The sequence below is a fragment of the Engraulis encrasicolus genome, chromosome 8, assembly GCF_034702125.1.
Source record: "Engraulis encrasicolus isolate BLACKSEA-1 chromosome 8, IST_EnEncr_1.0, whole genome shotgun sequence".
NCBI lineage: Eukaryota > Metazoa > Chordata > Actinopteri > Clupeiformes > Engraulidae > Engraulis > Engraulis encrasicolus.
Window position 1 is genome coordinate 13,317,608 of NC_085864.1, and position 9,519 is coordinate 13,327,126.

The 9,519-nt window shown below is 46.6% G+C and overlaps 1 pseudogene; it reads left to right on the top strand.

Annotated features, from left to right (window-relative positions):
• Positions 1–7,494, top strand: part of LOC134454808 (glutamate carboxypeptidase 2-like) — a 26,688-nt pseudogene extending 19,194 nt beyond the window's left edge.
• The last annotated feature ends 2,025 nt before the right edge of the window (positions 7,495–9,519 follow it).

Here is a 9,519-nt window from a genome sequence, read left to right on the forward strand (position 1 = left end):
TCCGCCTTCAAACAAGCAAGGGTGACACCACTACTAAAGAAGCCTACACTGAACCCTGCTCATGTCGAAAACTACAGACCTGTCTCACTGCTTCCCTTCCTATCCAAGACTCTAGAAAGGGCAGTTGCAAAGCAGGTCACCAACTTCCTAAACCAGAACGGATTACTGGACCCAAAACAATCTGGTTTCAGAAGTGGACATTCAACTGAAACTGCGTTACTCTCAGTGACTGAAGCTCTAAGGACTGCAAGAATGGACTATCCTCGGTCCTCATACTACTAGACCTGTCTGCAGCCTTTGACACAGTCAACCACAAGATCCTCCTGAGGATACTCACAGCCATGGGAATCACAGGCGTTGTCCACTCATGGTTCAACTCCTACCTCTCTGGACGCACCTTCAGTGTGTCATGGCAAGGGAAGCTGTCTACGACTCACACACTCTCCACAGGCGTACCCCAAGGATCAGTGCTGGGACCCCTTCTGTTTGCAATATACACCTCCTCCCTGGGACGTGTCATTCAAACACATGGGTTCTCCTACCACTGCTATGCTGATGACACCCAGATGTACCTGTCGTTCCGTCCAGAGGACACCACGGTTTCGGAACGCATCTCTGCCTGCCTCACCGATTTGTCAACATGGATGAAGGACCACCACCTACAGCTGAACCTGGCCAAGACAGAGCTCCTGGTGATCCCAGCTAAAGAGCCGATCAGTCACAACATCAACCTCAAGATAGGCTCCACCATCGTGACCCCAAACAAAGTCGCCAAAAACCTTGGCGTCATGATTGATGATGAGCTGTCATGCTCCAACTACATCAACTCGGTCACCCAGACCTGTCGAATCCAGATGTCCAACGTACGGAATATCAGACCTGTGCTGACACAATATTCTACACAACGACTGGTCCAGGCCACGGTCCTGTCCCGCGTTGACTACTGCAACTCACTCATGACAGGTCTACCTGCTTGTGCGCTAAAGCCTCTGCAGATGATCCATAATGCGGCGGCACGATTGATATTCAATCAACCCAAAAGGACCCATGTTACTCCTCTATTTATGGAGTTGCACTGGTTACCGATCGCCGCCCGGATCAAGCACAAGGCATTGACCCTTGCCTACAAAACCATCACAGGAACGGCCCCAGCTTATCTGAAGGACTTACTAACGCCTTATGTTACTGGAAGAGAACTGCGCTCCTCCAGCACAAGCCGTCTGGCTCTGCCATCCAGTCGCTCTCTACAGATGGTGTAACTTCAATCTGCTCATTACCGTGCCGGGCCGCGACAGCGTACCGTGATCATTACACCCTGTGGCCATTCGGAATGCGGGGGGGCAGTATAGCACCGCTTTTGCAGAGCAGCGTCTGCCTGTGTCTGTGGTCTGTTTGTGCTTCCGTCCTTGCCCGTCGCCCAGTTTTAGTAGTAGTAGAAATACAGTCAGCAAATTGCATGTTTTATTTAGCATTGGGCATTTGATAGGGCCATTTGATAATAACACAAGTGTGAGCCCTAAAACAGACCACAACCACAATAACCCTAACCCCAATTTAGGACCATAGGCCTATTCAACCGTTTCCACAACCTCACTGATCACAGTTGCTTCATCTGTAATGCCAGGGCTAAGAATAACGAAAATAGCAAAACAGAGTAGGCTAATAAACCGTAATTGGAGAGAGACTGAGGAGGACATGAAATCAAGCGGCGGAGTTCGGACCCATTTTGAGTGGACCGATGTCGCTTGCTTTGTGTAGCCCTATCAAGCAAGCCTGTCTGTCTCATTTGTGCGATGAGCACAAAAACACAAATTGAACCACTCGTATAGTGTGAGTCAAACAGACATGACATGAACAACATTGTAGCCTAATGAAGTAGTGCCCCGTCATGTCAGCATGAGAGAGGTGATTTTTACATTTGGGCGACGACATTTCCGTCTTTAAAACTGGCGCATGCCGCTTCCCCTATTGCAGGTTATTACCTGACCTACACTGTCGTTACCACAAAAAACAAGGTAGCACAACTTAATACTATTACTAGCCTATAGGCCTATATCTGGTAGCCTAAATAGTAGGTTGAAGACGGGGGTATTATTGGTGCACTGTTTTTTTTTTTTGGCGAAGCAGAGTAGGCTAATCTGCTTCAGTGTAGCTCATTGTATGTTGATCCCTCCCTCAGTTTTAGGCTACAAGTGGAAAGAGTCAGCCAATTGCGCACGTAACATTGGGTATTTGATAATAACACAAGCGTGATCCCTAAACAAGACCGCCAGTCGACGGTGTTTTGTTTTCATTATTCTGTCCTGCATTCACCGTCTCAATTCCGCTCCTAACTTATAGGCTAAGTGATGTCTGTTAATTATTTCTGCACTACCTATTCAAATCAGGAACGGATATCCTCAGGATAGCCTACGGACTAATAGGTTTGGAAGACGTTTTTTTTGTATTGAGTTGCTTCTTGTGAACATTTCATCCTTTCAATGCGCTGTTGTGCCGCGATCGACGGGATTCCGGTTAACTGGGGATGTGATGCACACCTGACAATACATCTGTTACACCAGTGTGTGGCTAATCATCTGTGATTAGCGACTGCAAATTCTAGGTGCTTTCGGGTGGAGATGCGCAACCAACAGTATGCCTTTGACTGGGGGAACTTAGACTCCTTCGGGAGGGATGGATAACCTGTCAGCGCCACGACATGTCAACCCAAAAATGCTGTGCAGTCACCCTTTGCACTGCACTGGCACTGCTGTAAACCCCCCATCCCCCACAGACATAACATTCTGTTCTGAAAAAGTTCAACACGTTCTGAAACCATTTTAGCCGCTTTGCATTAAGTTTTCGAAGCTAGACACTTGTCCACGGTGACGCAAACATCAAAAGTGAAACGCAGGAGACTGTTCCACAAATAATCTGAGATACAAAGATTTCATTTTTAAAAAAAAACCCCAGCCGCATTTCTATGAAAATGTGCTGGGTGACACCACAACTGCCTATTACCTAATTCCAGATGCACGTTATGCAACAATGAGAAGAGAGAGCGGAGAGACGGAGGGAGAGAGGAGGAGAGACGATTAGCGGCGTATCTGTGTGTCGATGTGTGTGTGTGTGTGGGGTGTGTGTCGTGTGTGTGGCGTGTGTGTGTGTGGTGTGTGACTGTGTGTGAGGCTTGTTTGTCTGTGTGTGTGTGTGTGTGTGTCGCGGGAAACATTGTTGACAGTGAAAAAAAACACACCCTCCCCACTTCAGCATCAGGATGTTCTTGGTGGTCTACAAGTCAATTATTGTTTACCGGACTACTCTTGTATGTATGCCAGTCATTGAAGTTCATTAAAGCCATCGGTAGCCTATAGGCCAAGATATCTCAAAATCCCTTCCGGCCAAATTTTATGCGATTGCCTGAAGTTCATAGTTTCGCCTTACAAACAACTTTATTTTAGGCTCTAATTATATTTAGCTTACTTTATTTGCTTATTAGGGCCTATTATCGTATATTTAGGCGCTTTAACGGTGGGCCTTTGTTTTACAAAAAACTCGAAAACGAAGGAAAACGACACGACAGGACATAGTTGAGGCTTACTGATCGTTAGCCTATTTACAGCAAATTCGAACATGCGCTTTTTGGGAACACCACTAGCTCTGGAGGGCCAAAACATCTTCTTGGCACTATTGGAGATAAACACAGGCCATGCCATGAATTCAAACATACCATGGGCCCACAGTAAAATACTGAACAAGACTACCCATATTGCTGGATTGGATTCTTTCAAGTGGGTTTTGTTGGTCGGGTCCGGGGATGGGTGGTGTTGGCACGCTTCAGTTCATTGTTTTTCCCCACCCCTTGCATGAGCACGCGGGACAACACAGGGTCGGGACATTCACCCAATGATAATGACTGAGTGCGGCTCTATACTATGCCTGTTGCATATTGTAGTTGCTAATTATTCATCACATCACGTCAAGTCACAAAATTTTGTGTCTTCTTGCAGTTGACCTATGACCAATTAACGTTTCCTCCCTGTTAAGGCTGCAATAATTCCAAAAAGGGTAGAGGGAGTCGGACTTAGGCCTATCAGCCAAAGTTCTATAAATTGTTAGGCTATTTTTTGTAATTTTCCCAATTAATCTAGGCTATGTTTTCGATAAGTGCTTTGTTGTTGCGCTAAGACGGTGCTCAAGACAGTTGGTAAATAGGTCAATCTCAAGTGCTCCCTTTTATTTTGATCCTGCCTCTTTAAGTCCCAATGGGCGAGAGGGACGGATTGAAACGGCGTTGTTTCATTCGACCCCGACAGTGTCTACTGACACTAACATATCCCTTTTGCCTGTGTAAACCTGACAACTTTGGTGGCTTTTCCTTATAATTTCGGATCATGTTATAAGGTTTTCGTGTAACATCGCAAATTTTTTCATTCGTCCCGAGTCCTGCTCTCTTTCCCTACTGACCTAAAACTGTTACAGTTTAAATGCGTTCCTCCCCAAACTGTTGTGTGTGTTTGTGTGTGTGTGTTTTGTGGTCGTGTGTGGATGTGTGTGTGTGTGTGTTGTGGTGTGTGTGTGTGTTTGTGTGTGTGTGTGTGTGTGTGTGTGTGTGGTGCTTGTGTCTGTGTGTGTGGGCGAGGTGAGATGTGGAGTGGAGAGAGAGCGAGGGCGAAGAGAGAGGCGCTTAATTCCCCGCAGAAAGAAAAGCAAGTGGCGATGTCTCCAAATATTAGACAAAGATGCATCTTATTGTAGTTTAGTTGAGTGACACCAGGGAATGTATTTTGCTTAATAGCAACAGCCGATCCTAATTGGTTCATATTGCCTCTGAATAGCCACAGAAGGGTAGGGCGATATTTTAATGGGTTTACGCGCGCGAGGTCATCTAACTGTGTGGTCACAGTCGCCACGGTGCTATTATGAGAGAGATAAACTATAGCACGGTGGCAAACATTTTACAGTCAGGTTTTAAGCCATGCATATGATGAACCAGGGTTTTCTTGTTTCGAAAAATAAGCACAGCACTTTCCCGGTGCGCTAGGTGCATGCCCTTTTTGACTGACCCAAGATGAAATCGCAATGTGGACACTCCATGATTATGAGATGACATTGATATATTTCCCAGCATATATTTCCCTCTCTCTCTCTTCTCTCTCTCCAACACCCAGTTGTACTTGGACTCACTTTTTAACACACGCTGGCCTACCCAGGTGAATCGCAGCCACACATTGCAGTGAAGCCGTGCCTAGTTTGCGAGGGTGCGTGAGCAAACTTCACCCCCTAATGGTTTACAACCTTAAGACTAGCGAGTGGCAGTGTTTGTAAATCATCGTGGAGGAATAAGTGCCAGGATTTAACCTGCATAGCCTACTTTAATATGGGAAGTGAGTGTCATTTGGGAATGCCTATGGAATCAAGGCCTACTGTCACCAATGCTCTTCCTGTCTCCCCAGCCCCGCAATGCGGATGGACACTTTGGGCCACCGCCTCCTCCGCCTCCTTCTGGAAACGGTTGATGACTGTGGGGGGGATCTCCAAGGGATAAGTTGGAATTTCTGGGACTTGTTAATAGATTTGGGGTGCCCCGGGGGACCTCTTTTAGATTTCTGTTAGTTAATTACGATATTATTTTTTAAAAACCAATATTTGTGTCTTGGCGTTATTTTGTGGTGTAACAGTACTCTCCAGGGGTAGTTTGGTTAACAAAGGAGGAGGTGTCGACTGGAAACATTGCGCACTTTCTTCACCTGCGACCACATAACCCGACAGTTGGTTACACTTTAATTTGAGCACGAAAAAACAGCAATATCCAGTCGCTCGTATCTTTTTTGCAATGTGACAAACTAAAGTCATTAGGGAAGTGTGAGGTTAGGTTATCGCCCCAGCTGTTGGCGATTGTGAGATTAAAATAGCCAACGCTTACACGCTCAAAACGATGCAGCTGTTAGGTTCACTGCGCGGTGAGGTGTATTTGCACTGCTCAGTAATTTTTACCAAACGAAATAAAGTAATCCCACATCCAGACCAAAAGTCTGAAAGTTGCAATTTTATTAGACGATTTCAAATCTTGCGATGCTGAATATATCGGTTATGGGTTCTGGCTACACTCAATTTACATTTTGTCAGAGCTTGCACATTAATGCAATTCATCCTGATCTATCATTTTTAAAAAAAAAAAAGATAATCATTACATTATTTAGGCTATTCTTTTTATGACTCTTCCTACTTTCCTGGAGGGGGTTCTCATCACAATTTTATAGGACATGTTGTTATATCGCTGATCGGTTTCGTGCTGGTGAATAATGAGCATATATTTAATAGTGCCGTCGGCATGTCGTCTAAAACATTCCAAGCGGCTCCCAAGTGCCAACCGGCAGGTTGTTTTGTTTGGGGTACACTGCACGCTAGGCCGGGTATCGTACCGAGGTGGACTGACGTGGCATTTACCTCGGTAAAGGGTGTGTGCATTGTAGGGGGGGCCGGGTACTGTAGGTACTCCCGTTCAAGATGTGTCTACGTTGGTGGTTCCCAAGTGGTTTGGAAACGTCTCCAGAGGCAGCAAGACTAAGCACATCTCTTGCAGCCTTCAAGAAAACAACTAAAGACATTCCTCTTTCGAGAGCAATCTCTACTAGACTTAATGCTTGAACTGGCCTTGCGCCCCAGAGGCATGGACTACTGGACATGATGTTTTAGTTTAGTTTAGTTTGTGATGTGTGTGTTTGTGTTGCGTGTGTGTACTCGTTATTTCCTCTTTATTAAAAAAAAAAAAAAAAACGAAACACCTCTTTGCTATTGCACTTGTTGTTCTGTATATCTCCTGTGCACTTTGTATTTGCTTGTGATGTTGGCTTGATTATGTCCTCTTTTGAAAGTCGCTTTGGTTATTGGTTAAGCGTCTGCCAAATGCAATGCAATGTAATGTAATGTAATACGCACAGACATCACGTCACAGCACAACGTCAATTTTGGTAGGCGCACAAACTCACGCAAGCATACACACACACACACACACACACACATACAGTCACACACCGCACGCCAGACGCAGCACGCACGCAACGCACGCAGCACGCACGCACGCACGCACGGACTCGCACGAACACACACACCCAAATCACCCCACTTCAACCGGGCCAAGTCAGCTGTGGTAGGTGCACACCACACACCGCTTTTGCCATAATGCCATTTTAGTCCCTCTTATCCCCTTCTCCGTCTCAATGCCTGTTTCTCTATCTTTTCCCCTTCTTCATATCTCTCTCCATCTTTCCCTCTCCTTTCCTCTACTCTCCCCACCCCCTCTCTCTCCTCTCTCCATCTCTCTCTCTCCCCCATCTTTCTCTCCCCTCTCCCCAGCCCTCTATCTCCTCTCTCTTCTGTCTCTTTCTCTCTCTTTCTCTGTCTCTTTCTGTCTGTCTCTCTCTCTCTCTCTCTCCGTCTCTAGATCCCCTCTTCTCTGCCGTTGAGAACTTCACTACAGCAGCACGAGAATTCCACCAGCGCCTACGATAACTGCGACACCAGCAAGTATGCGCACACACACACACCACACATCACCCACAACACACACACCACACACCCCACACACACACACCTCTCCCACACACACACTCACCCACACACACCACATCACACACACTCACACGCACCCGCACGCGCGCATACACCACATACACACTTACGCACTGGCCTTTCTAGTGCTAAGACGAGTGATGCCCATTTTTCGTGGATCTGACCAAGAAGTATCCAATTATTCATTAAACCACTAGTTTCTCGTCCTTGGATACTTCACTTTGAGAAATACCCACTCTCACACTTAAAGGGACACTGTGCAGGAAATGGTCAAAGAAGGTACTGCAACTATGCTGCTCATTGAAACTGGGCTGCCTATTGCCAAATTTGATCTTCCAATATCCAAATTTGATATTTTCTAGTATGGTCCAAGTAGAGTCACTTTTGCAGCTAAAAATGGCTATTTTTGGAAATTCAAAATGGCGGACCATGGAGAAGTTCCCCCTCTTCATGTATGAAAAGTGCAATTTTTCCAGTCATAATGAATACTTGATGGTGAATGAATGAATTTGATGGTGGTGGTAGGTTAGTTAAATGAGAAAGGTAAACATTCAGTGCATTGGTCAGCGAGTGCATTTCTCGTCGGGTAGTAAATATAGTGTACAAGCAACTAAATAGATCTCCCACGTAGGTGTCCCTTTAAACGTAAGGCCTCAGGGTACATTTTACGAACCACAGTACTTACACATACATCATGTAAGAAATATCCTAACTAAGATACAGGTTCAGCTCTCAAGAGGGGAAGTGGTGGATTTAAGCGATATGTTTAACCCCCTTAGTCGGAACCAAGTAATTGTCAACCTGAAGTTTTGCCAATAGCCTTTATAAGCAACCGAAGCACTCTCTCCATGAGTTTGAAGAATAAATGGTGTGTTGACAAGGGACTCTGGGGTCATTCATGATGTAGTGATCCTCCTTTTGTCTAGTGGTAAGATAGAGGTGACGGTAGGTGCGGGTCTTCAATTTCTTGTGCCAGTCGTCATGTACCCTTCTTAACTAGTGTCAAACTAAATGGCTCGTAAAAATCAATATCAAAATCTGTGTGTTGTGTGGGGTGTGTGTGTGTGGTTGGTGTGTGCGGTTGCGGTTGCGTGCGTGCGTGCGTGGGGTGCGTGCGTGCCGTCGCAGCCGCGCGCGTGTTGAGTGAGCTAGCTCTGCGTATGGCTAACGACCAGCTGATTGTCATCTGGATACGAGCGGTGTGGATCGACTGGGCTTACCGGGCCAACCCTTCTACAGGCTCGAAACACATCAACACCGAAACACACCCAGCACACCACACACACACTCGCGCGACTTGTATTTCCTTTTTGTAGTTACCAGGTGATTACACACCGACACACGTCACCGCTACGGCCTGCACGCACCACATTCATTCCCACACACACAACTGGGTCGACCCTTCTATCGGTCGAAAACACACACACCCACACCACACACACACACCCACCCACAACCACACACACACCCACACACACACACACAACCACACACAGGGCACGGGGCTTACCTGGCCGACCCTTCTAGTAGGTGAAGCCCACAACACACACACAGCCCACACACACACACCACAAACAACACACACACACCACACACACACACACACACACACACACACACTTGGTGGGCCTTACCGGGCCGACCCTTCTATAGGTGGAACACTCACAAGCACACCTACACAACCATAAAACCCCCCACAACCACCCCCCTACATACACCTTGTGTCGACCCCCCTTCTATAGGCGGTTGAACAAAAAACATAAACCACCCCCCACTAAACCACACACACCCACACCACCACCACCACACTCGGCTTTACCTGGCCACACCTGCACCACACACCCTTCCTATACCCAACATATAGGTGGTTGTTGGAAAAAAAAAGAGCAACCACACAACACACCACACACACACTGGGATTACCGGCTGGCTCGTTTGTCAGACCCCTTCTATAGGACCGAGTAC